The 22,020-nt window shown below is 43.1% G+C and overlaps 1 protein-coding gene across 3 annotated transcripts in view; it reads left to right on the top strand.

The window, feature by feature from the left end:
* The window catches only part of LOC126272702 (xaa-Pro dipeptidase), an 842,295-nt gene that overhangs the window by 388,374 nt on the left and 431,901 nt on the right, over nt 1–22,020 (top strand). The gene's annotated exons all lie outside the window — the stretch shown is intronic.

The following is a 22,020-nucleotide window of genomic DNA, read 5'->3' as shown; positions in this document are numbered from 1 at the left end:
AACTTTAGAGAATAGAACACAGAAAACATAAACTGACTTTCGAAAGAAACATAACGTGTAAAATCCGAACTACAGTAACTGAAACCAATGAAAAAATCATATCTTCAACGGAGGCTTTTTCTACACGATTAGCGCCGGCTGCAAAGAATACCTTCTTTGCTCTCAACTTGAAGAAAGTAATGTGATGTACAACAAAGGAAGTAGGTTACAGTACGCTTGTTCGCTCACTGCTTGAATACTGCTCAGCAGTGTGGGATCCGCACCAGATAGGGTTGATAGAAGAGATAGAGAAGATCCAACGGAGAGCAGCGCGCTTCGTTACAGGATCATTTAGTAATCGCGAAAGCGTTACGGAGATGATAGATAAACTCCAGTGGAAGAGTCTGCAGGAGAGACGCTCAGTAGCTCGGTACGGGCTTTTGTTGAAGTTTCGAGAACGTACCTTCACCGAAGAGTCAAGCAGTATATTGCTCCCTCCTACGTATATCTCGCGAAGAGACCATGAGGATAAAATCAGAGAGATTAGAGCCCACACAGAAGCATACCGACAATCCTTCTTTCCACGTACAATGCGAAACTGGAATAGAAGGGAGAACCGATAGAGGTACTCAGGATACCCTCCGCCACACACCGCCAGGTGGCTCGCGGAGTATGGATGTAGATGTAGATGTAGATGAATAAACAAAAAACGTTTTCATTTGCGTAAAAGGCTGCAGTATTTCACTTAATAATTCCTGTAGCATTCAATATAACTACTGCGCCTTCTTTTCCTCTGCGTGCATTTGTATACGATGAAATGGAACAAACTGCTCTTTCCTCTGGTCGCGCTTAGCCCGGTGCAGCGATCGCTGCCCCTATTCTGCCCTCGAGTACGCTATCTAAAGTTTAGTAATAACTAAGTTGTTAGCCACGCAAGCTAAGTTGTACGAGCTACTGCAACAGCGCTTTGCACTTCATACGGGGTGTCGACGTACAGTTAAAGCGTACTAGGGGACTTTTTTTCTCAAGCAGGAGTAGCAAGTAGCACATGCCTGGACCGAGAAGTGTGTCATTTCACGAAAACAGGATAGTGAAATGAAACATCACGTTCAGCAATGACTATAGTGATATTGCACACAATATTATCTGATCACTAAGATTTGTGTTGGGTAGACATTCAACTGTAGTGGTCCGAAATCTCTAAAAATTCAAAACTAGGAAACAGTCCTCATGAATGGTTTGACTTGCATTAATGCATCATCTTACTCGATCCATATGTGAAGAAATTAACTAAATACGAATTTAAGTGAATTGACTGTTTCCTTGATACGTATGCCTGCAGACCAGAGAAGATATAATTCTCCTGCTACATCACCACGACTTCTATTATTGTAGTTGAGGGTTCTCCCAAGTCACAGCACACTCTTACTGTGAATGTTAGCAAAGTGATTACTAGTGATAATTGGTTCAACTTTTCCATAGGAATTGCCGGCCGGTGTGGCTGAGCTGTTCTAGGCGCTTCAGTCTGGAACCGCTTGACCGCTACGGTCGCAGGTTCGAATCCTGCCTCCGGTATGGATGTATGTGATATCCATGGATGTATGTGATGTCCTTAGGTTGGTTAGGTTTAAGTAGTTCTAAGTTCTAGGGGACTGGTGACCTCTGATGTTAAGTCCCATAGTGCTCATAACCATTTGAACCATCTCCATAGGTATTAAGAATAGTTTTGTGCAAATTAATCACTCTTTTTCACTAAATCACATCGAAAAAGGAACCTAATTATCAAAAATAATTCATAAAATTGTAATGATGGTCGTTTTAGTTCTGTAATTGTTTTTATTCGTTATGTACAAACCTGTGTTAACATAACTAGGACAGACGATGAAATTCTGAGACCACTATTTGTAATAGAATATCATTTACTTTCAGATGTCCGTCATTATGACGTGATAGTACTTTTCCCTACCAGCCTAAAATTGTGTAAAGTGGTAAGATTTGAAACCGACATTTATCATTGGTGAACAATGCTCCCGAGTTGTTCTCAGTCTGGAGACAGAACAACGAAGTTCTGTTAACTATGCATTGTTCATAAAGATTTCAGAGTGGCAAAGAGTTGCTTATTTACAGCCTGAGGATTATGTGCAGTAATTCTCTGCTGTTGAAAATAAATTGCGAGGTAGGGAAAAAATATATCAAATCAACATTCTAGCCTGCACCTATTTTACCCCCGTCACTTGCGCTATCGAAACATCCTTCGGCGACAGTCACGAAACTGCCACCTGTGAAGAGGTTCCATAGATACTTGGGCATATTATAGTGAAACACTAAGGGTCGTGTCTTATACGTCTCTAAAGGTAAAGACCTAGTATTAGTGAGCTACGGCTACGGTATAGGACGATGTTCAAATCATGGTCTGATTGTTCAGATTTAGGTTTGCTGTGATTTTCTTATATTGAATACAGCAAATTTTGGCGTGGTTCGTATGAAAACCCCACGGCTGATTTTGTTCCCCATCGATGCCCTATCTGTACATGTCTTTGTTTGGAATTTATATACTAAGTTTCCCTATTTTTAGTGACCTAGTAGAGCAAGGACAATTTTTAAGGAAGTGGGAAAGTCCTTACCTTATAGAATCATTCCGTTATATTCTTAAGTTTTTCTTGCCTGACACAACTGATACTCTTGCTAGGTTAGGAAACAGATTCTGGTGTAGAAGAAGGCTAAAGGTACTGAAGGTAGTACTTATGCGCCTTAAAGGTGGGGTGGGGGCTATTTGGCTAGCTCAATCTGTGAAAGTCAGAGGTCGCAGTCTGAGTTCCCGTCTAGGCGTGTTATGTCAGGACGGTACATTTCATCGCCCTTTCGCAGTAAAGTAGGAGAGGTATTCACAGCTGCGTTGTTTCTGCCTACATCTGTATCGCACGAGCCTCTTCATGGTGCGAGGCGGAGGGTACCTCTCGTACTACTAACATTTTCATGTTTTTCTGTCCATTCACGAATGGTGCGTGAGTAGAACGTCCATAGATAAACCTTTTGCAAAAGTTCTAATTTCTAAAATTTTTTCATCGTGGTCATTTCGTGAGCTGTATGTGAGAGGATGTAATAGGTTACCTAATTCTTCTTTTAAAGTATGCCCTCGGAATTTCATCAATAACCTTACAAGTGATACATGACGCCTCTGCAGTAACGACTGCCACTGCAGTTTGTGGAGCATTGCTGTAACGCTGTCGCGCTTACCAAAAGATTCCGTGACGAAACGTGTCACTCTTCGTTGGATCTCTGTTATCTGTTCTGTTAATCTTAATTGGTTAGGGTCTCCGACTGATTAATAGTACTCAAGAATCGGTTGCACAGATGTTTAGTGAGCCACTTTTTTCATGGAATAATTACACCTCCTTAAAAGTCTCCCGGTGAATCTCAGCCTACAGTTTGTGTCATGTGACTAGTCTACTTTATGTCGCCCCGGACCGTTACTAGTAGCTTTTTTGCTTTTTTACGGCTGTTACTGCGTCCAGTGATTTTTCACCAATAGCGTAGCCGAGTAGTAGTGGAACTCACGACTATTTAGGCGATACATGTTACTTTCATTTGCGGTAAGGTTCTACTGCCGGTCACTGATCCTCTGCAGGTCTTCCTGCATTTCGCTACAATTTTCTGACGTTGCACCTCCTTATAGAGAACTGCATCGACTGCAAAAAGCCCTATGGAGCTTCCGACATTGCCCATATATGTTGTTGACAGCAATGGCCCTATAACACTCTGTGTGTAGCTCAGAAATTACCTGTATATCAGTCGACTTCGTCTGGCTAAGAATAACGTATTGCTTTCTATCTCTTAGAAAGTACTGAATCCAGTCATAAATCTGGTCACGCAGAACAGTATCGAATGCTTTCTGGTAGTTAAGAAAAAGCTAGCTATGGTAGGAGACGATTCTGTTGTAGAAGAAGGCTTAAGTGTGTGTGTGTGTGTGTGTGTGTGTGTGTGTGTTTGGATCTTACGGGCGCCCAACGGCGGGGCAACACGGCTACAAATATTAGCGATAGTAATTATCCTTTTTACAGGAAAAAGGGGAAGGGGGGTGGCATTCGGATACCTCACACAGTCAAAGTCAGAGTCTCTTTTCCGGGTCGTATGACAAGACGGCACATTTCATCGCCGTTTCCGCAGCTTGGCTGGAAGACAACCGTATAGAGTCTGCTGGCCGGTGTGATGGCACCGGTTGCCATGGCGACGCCTGCCAGGTGGGTCTTCCGGTGGCCTCTATGGGCTTGTATAACGATCCCAGCCGGCGCGAGAGCCGCCGACGCAGCCCGGGTGGCTGACCGCCTATCCAACCACGGCGGCACCAGCAGCGGCGCCATGTGCCGCTGTTGTGGAACTCCAGCGGTCTCCAGTTACGGGTGCTCGTCCCCCCTAGAGATGCTGAAATGAGTGGGCACTACGTTACGCTCATTCTGTAAGGAGCGGCGAGCTCTGCGGCAAACCGCAAGGTCGCACTGGCAGCGCTTTCTCATTGTTTTCGTGCACAAGCTTTACAAGCCAACTTCCGTACTGTTTTATGCGATTTCTACAGTTTTCCTTTGAGAAACTCAGCTGTGCGCAGTGGTCTGCTGTGCATATTTTTAATGAAAGACATGACTGGTTAGTACATATACAAAAAACATGAAGAGACAGACGTATTTAAGAGAATGTTCGTCTGCTGCGACATACACTACTAGCCATTAAAATTGCTACACCACGAAGATGACGTGCTACAGACGCGAAATTTAACCGACAGGAAGAAGGTACTGTGATATGCAAATGATTAGCTTTTCAGAGCATTCACACAAGGCTGGCGCCGGTGGCGACACCTACAACGTGCTGACATGAGGAAAGTTTCCAAACAGCAGTTGACAGGCGTTGCCTGGTGAAACGTTGTTGTGATGCCTCGTATAAGGAGGAGAAATGTGTACCATCACGTTTCCAACTTTGTTAAAGTTCGGATTGTAGCCTTTCGCGATTGCGGTTTATCATATCGCGACATTGATGCTCGCGTTGGTCGAGATCCAATGATAGTTAGCAGAATATGGAATCGGTGGGTTCAAGAGGGTAATACGGCACGCCGTGCTGGATCCCAACGGCCTCGTATCACTAGCAGTCGAGATGACATGCATCTTATCCGCATGGCTGTAACGGATCGTGCAGCCACGTCTCGATCCCTGAGTCAACAGTTGGGGACATTTGCAAGACAACAACCATCTGCACGAACAGTTCGACGACGTTTGCAGCAGCATGGAATATCAGCTCGGAGACCGTGGCTGCCTTTACCCTTGACGCTGCATCACAGACAGGAGCACCTGCGATGGTGTACTCAACGACGAACCTGGGTGCACGAATGGCAAAACGTCAATTTTTCGGATGAATCCAGATTGTGTTTACAGCATCATGATGGTCGCATCCGTGTTTGGCGTCACCGCGATGAACGCACATTGGAAGCGTGTATTCGTCATCGCCATACTGGCGTACCACCCGGCGTGATGGTATGGGGTGCCATTGGTTACACGTCTCGGTCACCTCTTGTTCGCATTGACGGCACTTTGAACAGTGGACGTTACATTTCAGATGTGTTACGACCCGTGGCTCTACCCTTCATTCGATCCCTGCGAAACCCTACATTTCAGCACGATAATGCACGACCGAATGTCACAGGTCCTGTGCGGGCCTTTCTGGATACAGAAAAAGGTTCGACTGCTGCCCTGGCCAGCGCATTCTCCAAATCTCTCACCAATTGAGAACGTTTGGTCAATGGTGGCCGACAACTAGCTCGTCACAATACGCCAGTCACTACTCTTAATGAACTGTGGTATCGTGTTGAAGCTGCATGGGCAGCTGTACCTGTACACGCCAGCCAAGCTCTATTTGACTCAATGCCCAGGCGTATCAGGGCGTTATTACGGCCAGTTCTGGGTACTGATTTCTCAGGATCTATGCATCCATATTGCGTGAAAATGTAATCACATCTCAGTTCTAGTATAATATATTTGTCCAATGAATACCCGTTTATCATCTGCATTTCTTCTTGGTATAGCAGTTTTAATGGCCAGTAGTGTATTTAGTTGTTGATGTCGAAAACCTTCGAGATGGAACACAATGTCAGCTGGACAAGGACAGAGAAAGTACAGACTGCCTGCTCGGTTGAAGAAACCGCCGAGAATCATCCTGAGATGAGATGACCACCCAGAAGGGACTCTTCACACTGGCCACAAGCAGATTTGTTTTACATTAGTCTCAAATAATTAGTGTGTTGATTGTGACGTAACCTCCTCCTTCAGTTTGCTGATTTAAATATATTTTAAAATAATAAAAATGGTTCAAATGGCTCTGAGCACTATGGGACTTAACAGCTGTGGTCATCAGTCCCCTAGAACTTAGAACTACTTAAACCTAACTAACCTAAGGACATCGCACACATCCATGCCCGAGGCGGGATTCGAGTCTGCGACCGTAGCAGTCGCGCGGTTCCGGACTGAGCGCCTAGAACCGCTCGGCCACCATGGCCGGCTAAAATAATATACGTGACAGTTACCATGAAACAATTTGTAGAGTCATTATATTCACACTCAGTATTAGTTAGAATAATAGAAGACGGAGAAGGCTGGAGAAGAAGTAATTTTTGAAACAATTGCAGAAGATGAGCTACAGTTACTAACTACGAAGGTACTTAGGTGGTGGCGAGCATGATTTGAGACTGTCGTTGACTTCGTCCTCCGTGATGAGCCGCGTTTGATATTCACGTACTTTCAGCATTGTGCAGTGCGACAGATGATTTTCGCGGCATACTGCACCAAGGTGAAGATTACTGTTGGGTCCGGATCAGTTCTCCACATTGCTGCTGGGTTAAAATTAACACTGTCTCAATACTAATGATAAATGCGTAGGAATCTAATGGCTTTGAGAAAAATTCCGAGATCTGATAACTGAACCAAACAACGGACATCGCTAGAAGTCCGTACACCGCCTCCAAACTGGTTCCACGTGACTTCTGCCGGAATATCTACTAAGGAAAAGCAGGATAATAGTTAAAAGCTACCTAGGTAAAGATACACAGAAAAGCTTCAGGTTTTCAACAGCAATTATTCTGTTTTTTATTAAATCTTGCAAGTCCACCTCTTCCATAAGACAGCGTCGTCAGACAGCTAGTATCTCCTCCATCTAAAACTAAGCCTTTACCTAGCCACAAAAATTGGAAATTCTGATCGCGGCTACACGCCCGTTTAGGAGAACGTGCTTCCGAATTCTAATAGTGTTTCCTTTCCGGAAAAAATATTTTGTCTATCACTGTGGAGCACTGTCTTCCGATATGTGACATCAAAACCAGACACGTTATCTAAAAAACTCCTACGGCCCAGGGAGCCCAACTCTTGCTGCCGCCTGCTCCTAGAAGGTTACCGACAGACCCCAAGGTTTCGCGAATTGTAAGCAGTTTCCGAAACCGTTCAAACAGCAAGGCCATACAGCCAACCAGGCCTGGCGTGCAGTATCATTTTTTTTTTTTTTACTCAAATGAGAACAGTCTCTTTGGCCATCCCCTTCTCCCGCTGGCGGTACTTCTCTGGAAGATACTGTCACCTTCCAAAATTTCTTGTAGGAAAATTCGTAAGTTTTTAATACTAGGAGATCACCTGGCATACTGCAATGTCTTTTGCCCTTCAGCGAGGGCAAATGAGTCGCAGCATAACATGCTGCTTGCACTTTATAGCTCTCCCAAAGCGCACTTTTTGTGGGTTACGGAAGACCAGCAAACAGGTTCAGGCAGGCAATCAAGGCAGAATCGAGATTTATTGACCTCGTCGATTGAAATACGTCAGTTGCCTCAAAGTGCTTTTCAAAAATGTGTCAAGATCAAGACGAATAGTGAACTCATATTAGGCTGTGTAGTATTAGTTCACGGAAGCAACGCCGCCCCCCCCCCCCAAAAAAAGAAAACAAAGCGAGAGAGAGAGAGAGAGAGAGAGAGAGAAGAAAACAACCTATTGCAAATAAGAGGTGGTTCGGGCATCCAGTACGTGTTAGTGAAATTGGGGATAATTTCTGAAAGACAAACCAAATACAAAAACTTGAAACATAGGAAGGAAGCGGGTCAAGTACGTACAAATAAAAACTCAGTTACTTTAGGTTTTCCGTCTTAAGCATACTGCAAATAAAGAATATTTTCACCAGATGCGTTTCGCATTTTATTTACCAAGCATTTTCTGTGGTTATTTCGGAAACATGGATGCATAATGTTCGATACATTTTGGTATTTTTAGATTAAAAATAGTATTTCCTTATAAAATTGGCTCAAAATTTACCTAACTGTGTTTTTACCTCTTGCTTCATATTCCGCAAACCAATGCTGTTTCCTTCGTTGTTAGTGGAGATTGAGGTCGAAAGAAACGTGGATGCACGTTCACTCTTTGCAATTTTCGGAATTTTTTTGAATCCACTTTTTCTTGCGCTGTATTGGTGATTTTTTCACTTCACTTTACTGTTTAAAAAACTTCGCATGTATTGTACTTTCATGTGTCCTGCACTCAGCAGTGTTAACGTTTGTTCATTTGTTTTGTGTTTAGGTTGTGAGTCTTGCAAGCTGGGAATGCAATTTCCTCTTTTTTTCTTCTTCCATAGTCTTTTCTCTCTCTCTCTCTCTCTCTCTCTCTCTCTCTCTCTCTCTCTCTCTCTCTCTCACACACACACACACACACACACACACACACACACACATACACACTGTCTGTTTGTGTGTGTGTGTGAAAGACAGAAAATGTTCAAATGTGTGTGAAATCCTATGGGACTTAACTGCTAAGCTCATCAGCCCCTAAGTTTACACACTACTTAACCTAAATTATCCTAAGGACAAACACACACACCTATGCCCGAGGGAGGACTCGAACCTCCACCGGGACCAGCCGCACAGTTCATGACTGCAGCGCCTTAGACCACTCTGAAATACAGACAGAGTGTGTGTGTGTGAGTGAGTGTGTGTGTGTGTGTGTGTGTGTGTGAGAGAGAGAGAGAGAGAGAGAGAGAGAGAGAGAGAGAGAGACAAAGGTGGTTCACATCAGAGATCAGATATGTGAGTGTGCGGGGGGGGGGGGGGGGGGGGGGCGATATAGCGTGTGCATGATTATATCGAAAGCAACTGGGAGGAGATGGTTGTGATGAATTGCTGATTGGGAACCACTACCATATCCTGACACTCGCTTTCTCAGTATGACTTCCCCCAACAACTTCGAACCACTGCCATCTCTGTTGCTGAACACCTAAGATATACCCACACACATCTCTCACATCTCTCTCTGCAACATACCACCTCATTCTAAGTTCTTTCTTTCTTTCTTTCTCCCCCTCTCCCCCCTCCCTCCCTCTCTCTCTCTCTCTCTCTCTCTCTCTCTCTCTCTCTCTCTCTCTCTCTCTCTCTCTCTCTCTCAGACACACACAACTGTGGAAAAAAATTGTATTCACAAGTTGCTAGCACTCACAATGTACACAGATAACAAATGAATAAACGTAAACACTATTCCGGATGCAGAACACGTGAAGCTAATGAACTTACGACTTTTTTTTTTTTTAAATCACCAATGTAGCATACAAGAAGTGGATTCAAAAAACGCCGAGACCTGTCAAGGGTGAATTTGTAACCAAGTTTCTTTGGACATCAACCTCCACTAGACTGCAAACAAACAAAAATAAAAAAAGGTAGATTTGCAGAGCGACGGATAATTTGAAACAGTTTTATGTAGTGCCTGAAGTGTCCTTATATTACATCAGAAGCAACGTTTATTGCGTAGAATTTATGTTGTGACAAACTAAGCCTTCCCCGTCTGGAGCAATCGGTTTGAAATAAATCGCGTTGTCGCAATGGAGCTCAGATTTATGATAAGAGCGGCGAGTTGAATAGGATTATTTCACAGTATCATGTTAACGCTTGGAAATTTGGACGTCTGTGGCGACTGAAGAAAGTTGCGCCACTATTCGAACTGGGCGTTGTGTAGAGTGCGCCAAAGGAATGGGCGGCTCGTTTCGTTCACTGGTAGGAGACCAGCCCGTCAGAGGGAATTCGGACCGCTTCATTAGGCGGGCGGCGCGTTGGAAGCGGTTCTCGCAACAGCGCCGCGCGGCCAGCTCCCGGATGCTCGTCAGGTCCAGCTGAGGATATCCGGCCGGCACTTCCCGCTGGCGGCTGCCTCTCCGGCTCTCCAGGCAGGGCGAGTGTCTGGAGCAGCAGCAGCAGCTCGGCGCAGACATACATCAGTATGCGGCGCGTCCCAAATTCGTACACATTTAAGAACGCTTTCGAACAAATCTTATCTGTACTAATAATCTTTGAGAAACAAACCCCTTACTCTGTCTACGTATGCTGAAGAATACTTGAGGCAATCCAGCAGCTTCCCTTAAATTCCTTTGGAAAGAAAAATGACCAGGTACGAGTAGGACTCGCTTACTGTGGGTTCCTTACGATATCAATTATGTATATAGACATTTCATCCACTCACCGAGAATGTCGACCTACAGTGATACTGGTCAGATATTGGGCCCCAGGGATTCCAAGGTTTTCGAGAATGTTTTCATTTCGAGTTTGATGTCGGATAATAAAGACAAAAGAAATAATTTTCCGTGTCATACGATTAGAAATTCACAATTTTCGGATATTTCCTTTTACTTGTACTGTGAGACCTTGCTCCTTGCCAAATTTTATGATCCCAGATCAGCAGGAAGTACCGGATAGTTCTTGGTGAGTGAGTTTGCGAGTATCTAAATGTGTGACATAAATAGCCGTACCTTTTGAGTACATTGACTTAGAAGCTAACGTTTGTTATACCGCCAAGGGGCCGTTGACCTTAGTACATGACATAAATTTCAACTTGATACGTTCATCCGTTCCTGGGAAAAAGGGGTCCTAACAGACGGGACGGGCAGACAAGGATCAGATAAGAAATGCCATTTTTTCGCGTGATATAATTACAAATTTACAGTTTTCGCTTTTTTTCTATACTATGAAACTTTCCTATTTGCCAAATTTTATGATTCTAGGCCAACGGGAAATACCTAATACGTTTTGATGAGTCATGTCACATAAATGGCCGTATCTTTTAATTGCATTGACTTAGAAGCTTCAATGGTTTTACACCGCCAAGGGACAATAGACCTCAGTATGTGGCATAAATTTCAACTTGATACGTCAACTTGTTCGATAGAGAGAGAGAGAGAAAAAAAAAAAAGAGTTTGTAACACTCGGACAGACAGACACACAAGAGATCTTTTAAGGATTCAGTTTTTACCGATTGAGGTGCGGAACTTTAAAAAAAAGTTGTCGTAACCGCAAAAGTTGGTTTGAACGCCACATAGGCTTACTTGCCACGGTCCGCTATGACTTATCGAAAGTCGCACCTCGATATATTTATTCGTTTTGAATGTTTTTTAGGTGGCCTGTGTTAGCTGCCTCGCCCTGTATTTTGCTATCGACTTCTGTGAAATACCTGAACTAAAAGAAACCGCAAATTTGTAGGCGACGGAAGAGAGAGCGGCTGACAGCGCAGGAACGTCACTGAATTAGGACACCAGTTGCTGGTCTCACAGATATCTTTATCCTTAGAACGACCCTAAACGCCAGTACTTACCAGCACGGCTACTCCTTAGGAGTAAACAAGGTACGATTTGCTAACATGTTTAATTGTGTTAACGCTGGTTGTAGCCTGTTCTGCAGTTTCAGTTTAATCAAGTAATGCTGGCGGTTGTAGGTCACGGATTTGGATGAAATTTCGCACATACGTCGCGAGCCGATCTTCTTCGCGACCACATATCTGTCAGCCACATTGTCGGTATCCCGTTGTACGATTGAAACGTTACTTTGTTTTCTTTTTTTCACGTTTCTGTTTTTTCTCTGGGGTTTCTGTGGTCTACACTTGCGACAGCTAAGTGAAGACCACTTATTGACTTACATTATTCACCAAACGACTTGTTTTTGTATCTCATGACTCGTGTCGAGTAGCCCTGAGGCAAAAGTGAGTCGGATCAGCGAAATATTTCGCACGGTAGGACACGTGACTAACTGGTGACACGACGGTGTTGTTAGAAAAGTGCGGCAAGAAGTAACTGTAGTGTCCTTGAGAAGCCATGAGGAACGAAGTGTTGCCTGAGAGTAATGACGTTTTTCTTTTGAACGAAAATTGCAGGTGCTTAATTGCAGTGGTTATAGGAAACACTCTTTTATTATGACGGACGGGCGCTTCAGACAAGGTGTTCTTTTGTTTCCTTTCGCTGCGGTTCCTTTACCTTTACCTACAGCTGGAACTCCCAGTGAGCAACAAGGCTGTAACGCCATGACACATCCTTGAAAAGAAGGATGAAACAGGTGCAGTGTAACGATCAAAAGCACCTCAAATTCCCTTATAAATACCACATGGGCACCGATGCACACGGCGGACACTCAGCTTCTTCCGGAAGTAAGCTGCTAGTAATTATCTGCTTGAGGTTGAAACTCTTCTTATAGTTATTTTCTCTTATCTGCAAAAAAAGTGGCTTTTGGAACACCGCCTTCTGCAAAACACGATTTCTTAAACCCAGGGAATGTTATCTATAGTGGGACTCGTGCTATTTCTTCAAGTGTCTCATTTAAGATTTATTCAAGCGGATCATTTAAGACGGGAAGTTAATAAGCTGGTATTTTGTTGGAACTTTTATGATTTGACAGCAGTTATGGATTTTTCCGTATTTTGATCTTCTGGTGTGTTTTATGGTGTAATGTTAAAAACAATTATTACACATTTTGCCACTTCTGTGTTATCCGGTTTTCCCAATTTGCGACAGCGAAACTCTAGAGATAGATAAAACATTAATTAAAACAAGTGTCTGTGTCAGCATAAGGTTGCGAAGACTTAAAACACACATATACATGTGTTACCTGTTTTTTTTAATTCTCAATTTAAGCTTGCAGTGCTCTTCGACGTACAAGGCACTGTATTTCTACATCTGAGATGTTTATGTTGTTGGTTCGCGTTCGTGTTACCACGACATGTAAGATGACAATGCATGTTTAGTAGATTCTTTCCGATGGAAAATCAAGTAAGTTGCTTCCTTACTGTTTAAAAAATCTATAATTTCGGTACCATATTACAATAACAAGTGACAAATTAGACTTACTTGTAGCGAAATAAATTCAAGACAGACCGCTATCTACGCCCGGCAAACCAAATCGTAATTTAGTCCACTGATCCACCTAAGTTGAGGGCGTAAGGCTTAGAAACGCGTCGTGGGAGAAAATAAATGTGATTGGCATATATATTTGTTTTAATTTATTTTTTGTGTCATGACATATCCAGGTCATAGATTTGAGGAATTTTAAAGTGGATTCGCTCTGTTTAGAAGGTGTCTAGTATATGTAAACAGTTGTGCTATTGTGTACCGTGTTTGTATGATGCAATAAGCAACAGTGAGCAAGATCTATATGGACATTATTCGTTGCTCAAGGTGCTTTATGTTTTTAAACATTTTAGCGATGACAAACCTTTTATAATGTGCCATTTTTATCCACTTGACTTCTTGTGCGTGAGGTCAGCTTAAAGTGAACATGTCTTAAGGATCTGAAGATGACAGCATAGTCTGTTGAAAACGGTTGTCTTAGATAAAAAAAAGTATTTAATGGTGTGTTATCTGTTGAAGGGTTTTTAACAATTAAACAGATCACCTTTCTGTTCTCTCAAAATGAGAAAATTCAATTTTAGGAATACGTTTTCTGTCCGCTCGGCACTTGAATTTGACGAAAAATTGAATGGACGCTTCAGACTGATGCAGACGGCGCGTTACATATTTATTGAAGTGCGCGGTAAGAACGAGGACGAGCTGCTGATATATAGCGCTGTCGCGCGTCGTATAATTCTGAATGCGAGTCCTTGCACATATCTCAGCATGTAGTTTAAGGTCCCACCTGGTGACGTTTCGTCATCCATTTCCGGCCTGAATCGCAAATGTTTGTCACTTTGTCTCTGAATCCACAAGGCCTTGTCAGAGAATTTGAAATGTACACGGAAATTGAGAGATACCGCACTTCACTTACGGATAACCGCTTCACGATTATTCAGAAGAGTGTTTTTTAAAAACCTCAGATTTTTGTTCGAGTTTGTAGATTATTCGATATTCTAAGGAAAGTGCTTTTGGAGCTTTTGCACTTTCAATTGTAGCAGATTGAACTTTATTAAAAACATAAACATAATAACATTCATGAGATTGAAATCTAAGCATTTTCAAAGAGAGATATCAAGGAACAGAAATATGAAAATTTTGGTATATTCAGTCATTTGGAGCTGAAGGTAAATGTCGGCGGGAAAGCAAGGTGCTACGGAAGAAAACATTCATAACCGTAAGAAACGGGAGTGGACGAAGCGCACTACAACTCGTTATTCGTTATAAATCTCTTTCTGTGATGATTCAGTCAGTGGCAGCAGTGAACTCAGTTTTCTTCCCGCTTTCCGTAGCTCAATGGTTAAATGCCAGATTAGGAATCCGAAAGTCTGGGGTTCGATTGTCGGTCAGTCCTAGGGCGTTTGCCTGCCACTTACGACGTTTTTCAATTCTGACAATGTTTGTTTATGTAAATCGTGCCGAGACGCACTGTGTTTCAGAATTCACGTTAAATTATAGGTCCCGCTGACTGCGTGAGTCAGTTCATAGTTCGAAGAAAAGGCAGGAGCATACCACCTCCAATAAGATGATGTGCTTAATGAAACACTGCTGTGTTCAAACCCACCTTCGGGTTGGGGACAGTTCTATCTTTATAGATTCACATTAACATGCAACAACGGAAAATTTAAAAACCATTCCCATACTAGAGACCGTAAAAAGAAGAAGAAGAGGAGGAAGAGGAGGAGGAGGAGGAGGAGAGAAAGACCATCACCATTATTTAGGAGGATGGAGATAGTAACGGGTGACGTACAGTTCCTGGTTACCAGACTTTGCGCCAATGTTCTGACTTAAATCCTGAAATCTCCACAGTATCTCATGGAAGTTCACAGTGATCTGACTATCTGGCAAGGACGTAAAATTTGGCTTTCCTTACTGCATTTCGAGTGGAACAGGCAGTGTGCTCACATCATATTTCACTCATGCATATCTGTCTCCGATCGTCTTCATCATCATCATAAACAGTAGCAATAACTTTTATAAAATTTTAAACCTCGAAACAGATTGCGATCAAAGACGCATTTAAACACTAAAAAGTAGTTGTTCTTATTGTTAGTGGTGCTCGTGATGATGATGATGATGATGATGATGATGATGATGATAATAGATTGGCGAGAAAGAAACACGATTCCGGTACGATCCTTCTCCCTTCGAACTGCTTCCAGGGGGATGGCAGATTATCGTCACTGTCCTACGGTTGGATTCCGTCAACTTTCGTGAGATAACGTGGAGACGTTTGGTATTTAAGCTAGAATGTTTGCGCAAAAGAACTGACGTCACCAAACTCAGGGGCACTCGTCACAGTCATCGAGCAGTAGGAATGATGGTTTCTATAATAACTAATACCAGACAACGAAGAACTCAAAAAGTAAGTGAAATATTCGTGATGTGGCGACTGGAAATTCGGCGAACGTGATATGACGTCTGTAACCAACCGAAGTAGTTGTTTGGAGAAAAAGTTCATGTAACGGTACGACGATAAGATTTTAGAGCAGGATCGCGGCGCTTTGTATTGAATTTGTGCGTATCGTGTTGTTTGTAGGAACGGAGTTTGCGAGTGTTATTGGCTCAAATGTCTCTGAGCACTATGCGACTTAACTTCTGAGGTCGTCAGTCGGCTAGAACTTAGAACTAATTAAACCTAACTAACCTAAGGACATCACACACATCCATGCCCGAGGCAAGAATCGAACCTGCGACCGTAGTGGTCGCTCGGTTCCAGACTGTAGCGCCTAGAACCGCACGGCCACTCCGGCCGGCTGTGAGTGTTATTGCTTATGCCGATGCGTCCTGAGAGTTTGTTGTTAATGCTAGACCGCCGTGGCGGTGGCAGGGACCGTGGAAGCGGCCAGGTCGTGCACCCTGCCCCGCGGGCACTTTCCACGCGCTGTTTGTTGAGTGTTGACCTCGTGACGGGGATCAATAGCGACGGCGGGGCTCGCCTCCGCTGCTCTCGTCTTGCGTCACTCAGCCGGCCGGCCTGCGCCTGTTGACTGCTTGCCGTCCCGATCCATAACGGCGCCTTGTTTATCGGCCTTCCGGTGTCCCTCCCCCCCCCCCCCCCCCCTCTTAGAGCAAGGCCCGTAGGAAGCGGAAGTGACTCGGCAGACTTCTCGTAACTACAGGGACCTCTTGCCACTCTTTCGGCCGTTTATAGTTCGTTCGCGCATTCCGAAATATGTTTACGCTCAGACAGTTGAAAGTTCCAAAATAAACACGTTGTCTTATAAGACTTTCATTACATTTGCAAAAGGCAGCATTAACCTATGCAACCCAAAATATATTTTGTTGTTGCCGTCGAGCGGTCTAAGGCGCTGCAGTCATGGACTGTACGGCTGGTCCCTGCGGAGGTTCGAGTCCTCCCTCGGGCATGGGTGTGTGTGTTTGTCCTTAGGATAATTTAGGTTAATTTGTGTGTAAGCTTAGGGACTGATGACCTTAGCAGTTAAGTCCCATAAGATTTCACACAAATTTGAACATTTTTTGTTGTTGCCGTCGTGGTCGTCAGTCCAACGAATGATTTTATGCTGCCCCACACACTACCCCATCCAGGTCTCTTCGTCGCTTGCGTTAACAGCTGTTATGTATATCCACTTGAACTTCCTTGGTACGAACAAGCCTTGGTCTCCCGCTGTAGTTTTCATCCACCTTCCTCTCTCAGACCCCTCCCCTCCTCAAACACACACACACACACACACACACACACACACACACACACACACACACACACACACACGCTTCCACCAATTAACAGACTGACGATTCTTTGTTGCCTTGGGATCTGTCCTAAAAACTGATCCCTTCTTTTAATTAAGTTGTATCATAAATTTCTTTTCTCCCCATTTCTATTCCTTATTAGGAGGAGGAGGAGGAGGAGGAGGAGGAGATAAGTGTTTAACGTCCCGTCGACAACGAGGTCACTAGAGACGGAGCACAAGTTCGGATTAGGCAGGGATGGGGAAGGAAATCGACCGTGCCCATTTAAAGGAACCATCCCAGCATTGGCCTGAAACTATTTAGGGAAATGACGGAAAATCTATATCAGGGTGGCAGGACACGGGTTTGAATCGTCATCCACCAGTTATCTGATCTACTCCCCGCCTCCCCATGCCCACCTGTAATCTTAAGCATTTTCTTGTAGCACTACATTTCAAAATATTCTATTCCTCCTTTGTCTGAACTGCTGATCGACCACGTTTCACTTCAATACAGGACTACACTCCATACAAATACCTTCAAAAAAGACTTCCTAACACTTAAATTTATATTATATGTTAAAAACTTTCTCTTTTTCAGAAATGCTGCCATTGCCCTAGCCAGTCAACATTTTATATTCTTTCTACATCAGTCATCCGTCATTTTGCTAACCCAATTCCCTCAGCGTCGCCTGATTTATTTCGTTCGTAACCTTTGTTGTACTTTTTTTGATATTCATTTAGTAACCTCTTTTCAAGGCACTATCCATTTCATTAAGATGGTGCTTGTAGTCTCTCACAGAATTACATTTTTTTTTACCAGAGCTCTAAGTATTTATTTCTTCTCTGTGAATTTTTTTCCCTTTTACTTAAATTTAAATGTATGTACTTCAGCCAGCCATAACGTTATTCCCTGACCAAGCGATGTGTGTGCCTGGCAGACCAACAGTCAGTCTGTGACCTACTTGGGACACAGCATGCATACGCTGTATTTATCTTCTAATCTTTACTATTTTTCTGGATATGAGGATATGAAGAGCTTGGAACGTAATACTAGATGGCGTTACTCACCTGCTTTGAATTCGAAAACACCGCCGTTCGTTTCTGACAGAATTCTAATTGTAAAGCACCCACCTCTCGTGGTCGAACTTTAATGGGTTATTTTTCGTGTAGGTTTAGTGGTGAAATGTTTAGATCCACTGATTCACATCTTCAGTCATCAGAGGGGTAAACAGAATATTCACACGCACAAAAATAAACAGAAATTAACTGTTTTATGTTTCTGGTTTCTGGAGATGAGCACGGGTCGCCAGAAACGCGTCGCTGGTGAACAAAGTGCAAAAAGTAACTTATAAACTGTAGATTTGTTTATGATATACATATTTTTCCCTTTAAGCGGACCGATGCCGTGGTTTTTTGGTCCCGTCCCCTCAAATCAGCCGGCTCTTTAACCGTAGCATGTAATATTTGTTTTATATCCGTCAACAGTCGATGCAGCGAGTCTTCATCACCATAGATGGTTGCAATTTTGGTCCTGACGCTCCTCTCAGCTATGTGTTTGGTAGCAGTTTAATAGAAGTGGCCGTTAATGTAGTTCTAAAGAAGAAAGGCGTATGTTATGAGCCATAGACCTTGGCAGGCTAAAAAATAAGGCCACGTTCAACAATTCAATATAAAACAATAATGTTACTAAGAAAAACCCTCCTTCAAAGAACCACTACATTTATGCATCGTCTGTAATTAAAAGCACTGTTGTTAACGGTCGGTTGACGCAGGTACCAGATACGTCATAAACATATCAAAGTAACGTATACTATTAAATATGTCTTCTGCGAAAAGGAAAGACCCAGCAGCGGTAATAAGACGGTTACACCGTTCATTAACTTTTACAGGATCATGAACAGTATCACAAACAGCATGAGAATTTGATTAGAGCCATACACGGAAGGTATGTTTGATGATTGTTGCAATGTTATGGAATAGTTTAGCGTAAAAGACGCCTTCTTGAGGGAAATTACGCAGAAAAAGGCAATTTACTTTTACCTTTTCACTTGTCTGGTTTGATTCTTTTCAGTAGTGGCAGTCAATGTTAGTGTAACGTACGTCTAAGCGTTATTCTTGGTCACTTATTCTGCTTCTGTTAGTCAGCGCTGCCTGAATCTTGTGGTCAGATCAGTTCTTTGATGTATTTTGTTACTGTACCCACGTGTCTGATCCGGTTCTGGTGCACTGCCTTACACATGGCTTCTTGTACTGACATCACTGGACTTAACTGTCGTTACCACATTCCTGATACGAAAATAAATGGAAAAATTTCGAGTTGTTGCATCCGGAAGGGCACAGTTGTTTCATCTACATTATCTGGAAACCATGTCTAGCACTCTGAATTTGTATCACGTCTTTTGGAACTTCGTGTAATCGGTCTCAGAACCATTTCAGAAACTCAACACGACCATTTTCCACTACTATCACAGGGTGCGCCTGGCTTTATGTTATTATACATCCAGGGCCGCTTCGACAACATTTTTCCATACTAGCGACGTATCATTAGCGCTGCCTCCCTCTCACCTCCCCCTGTTTTCCCTCGAACACTTTTACCTTTGTCAGGTTTCGTTACTAATTCTGATGCGCACTTTACCCCGACGCCCTCCTCAGCTTCTCGCCCCAAGCAGCCGACACTGACGCTGATACGTCCTGCACAGAAATCTCAAAGTTGTGATGCCTCTGGTGGCCCAGTGGCGGCTTGCGTCGCTTGGGCCTTAAACCGGCTCTGGATACAACTCGACAGAATGTGTGCGACACGATATTGTTTCTGCTTCATTTCCTCTCAGTAAAGAGCGCTTAGTCTGTGGTACATACATTGTCTTTTGAATAATTGTCGCGTGCATCCTTGTGGCTTTATTGGCTAATTAATCTCATGTTGCGGGAATGCTGAATAAGTGTGGCACGAGTTCCCGAGGCTTCCGTGATTTGAGCTCAATTACACTATGTGATTTAGGTTTAATTTGTGTTAGTCTAAGAAATCTGCCGGCAATGTATTTCTGTCGTAACTTTATCAAATCTGGAGATACGTGGCTTCTACAATGAACGCCGGCAAGATAGTACGATAAACAGTGACGTAAATATCTCACTTATCTCAGGGTGGACTCTGAACCAGGTACGTAGATTTCTGTATCTCTACGATATTTGTTTTGTCGTTGCTTTATTCTTGGGATGACGATAACTCCAGTGACGTCTGCTTTTACCCTGTTCCGGGGAAAGCGCCTATTCACGGAAAGAACTGGCCCTTTCATTCACCTGTTTGTTCACCTCCAAATTGTCCTTTCACAACATTATTCCATGCTCTCGCCTGAGCGTTCATTTCCGGAATAAAACGTGCAAAATTCCGCTGGATATGGCAGTCGTTACAGAAGTTACCTCGAAACCATCGTTGCGAAACTTTACACAATCCAGAGCTATCAATTCTCTATAGAGGTAACTCGAGTAGCTCTGGTCGACACACAAGATCCCCTTGACTCACTACAGATAACGCGTATATTGAAGGCGCGGCCTCATGAGATCAAAGAAAGGAGTGGAATCTGTGAGCGTCAGGAAGGGAATTATTATTAAACAAACCTGAACAGAACAAGTTGGCTATGCCTATTCCAACATACACCTTTGGAAGAGAAAGTAAGACAGGCATACACTATGTTGTGTAATAAAGCAAGATCAGGAAAGAGAAGTATGACAAACATGTTACAAATACACAAACCTATCAGGTTGATGACCTTGTTCTTTTGCGTTCATATACCAAGTCTACAAAATTAAAACAACTGAACAGAAAATGGCAGCTATTATATTCAGGTCCTTTCAGAATAGCAAGCATACCTCACCCAGGTTGTTACTCCCTAGAATACCCGTTGTCTTACAAGCCGAGTCGGCTGCATCCCCACAGACATTTGAAACCCTTTGTGCACTAAAACAACATAATATAATGATAACTAAGTTGAACATGAGCAAGTTGCTGTGAAAATGAGATCATAAATATTTGTATTGAATACACGAACATTAAGTTATACAGCCTAAGAACACAAACATTAATTTATGGAAATTATATACTGCAGTTACACTTGTACACATAATTATGAAGCAACAACATAATATATATACCTAAATGTCAATATATACATATTTACATAGGAAAGGCCACGTGCATCCATAGGGGATAATCTTTGTCAACACTTACTTTCTAAACCTATATACTAAATACAGTTATTACAGTTTGGATCCCTTTTACAAAATTAATATACATTTATTTGCATAGTGTGTGTGTGTGTGTGTGTGTGTGTGTGTGTGTGTGTGTGTGTGTGTGTGTGTGTGTGTGGGTGTGTGTGAGCAAGCTGCTCGCCAGCGCAGTTAATGTTGTGCGCTTCCAGCGTTGGTTTCCCAATGCATCTGTGGCAGCATGTAGTCTTTGCGCATGCGCAATAGCATCACTGAAATTCGCGTGCGGCAGTTTCAAAATCGCTGTGTTATGACAGTCTTGCACAGTATCCACTTTCACATAGTGTTCATTACAAGTTGTTATTCCAGCATAAATGGCGTGCTAAGTCCGGTGACACCATAAGATTGAGCGTGTGCGTGATCTGCAGCAATGTCCATGTCTTCTGTTACGACACAACACTCCAGGTCCTTGTGAGTTTTCATGACTATTGTTCCCGAGGCATATATGGTCGATGTAGTTTTTAGCCTCCACATCGCCTACGACAGGTGCTGAGTTTATTGTCTCCAAAGCATCTGAAGGCCGGCCAGGAACAACGTCCTGTGACGGTCACCAGTTGTAGTGGTTATTAAAAAGAGAAAAATAGAAGAAAAGAAAAGGTTGTAAACGTGGGAAAGAAATGGCGAATAAAAAGGGGGTTTTAAAATCGTAAATGACCGTGAAAAAAGGGAAAGAATGAAAAGCAAATCGGACTTCGTATTACAGAAAAGCTATCGGACTTCGTGATTCGGTAAAGCTATTGTTGGGGTGGTCCTTGTGGCGTTTTTGAGCAAAAGTTAAACCAATTTCCACTACAAAAATTATTGAAAAAGAACAGAGAATAACAAAATATTACTGACAGGGGGAAATGGCGTAGCTTAGAGTTCATTCTTTACCAGGTTAACATGT

The sequence above is a fragment of the Schistocerca gregaria genome, chromosome 5 (genome assembly GCF_023897955.1).
Source record: "Schistocerca gregaria isolate iqSchGreg1 chromosome 5, iqSchGreg1.2, whole genome shotgun sequence".
Classification (NCBI taxonomy): Eukaryota; Metazoa; Arthropoda; class Insecta; order Orthoptera; family Acrididae; genus Schistocerca; species Schistocerca gregaria.
Note: the sequence above shows the minus strand (reverse complement) of the source record. Positions and strands in the feature narration are given on the sequence as shown.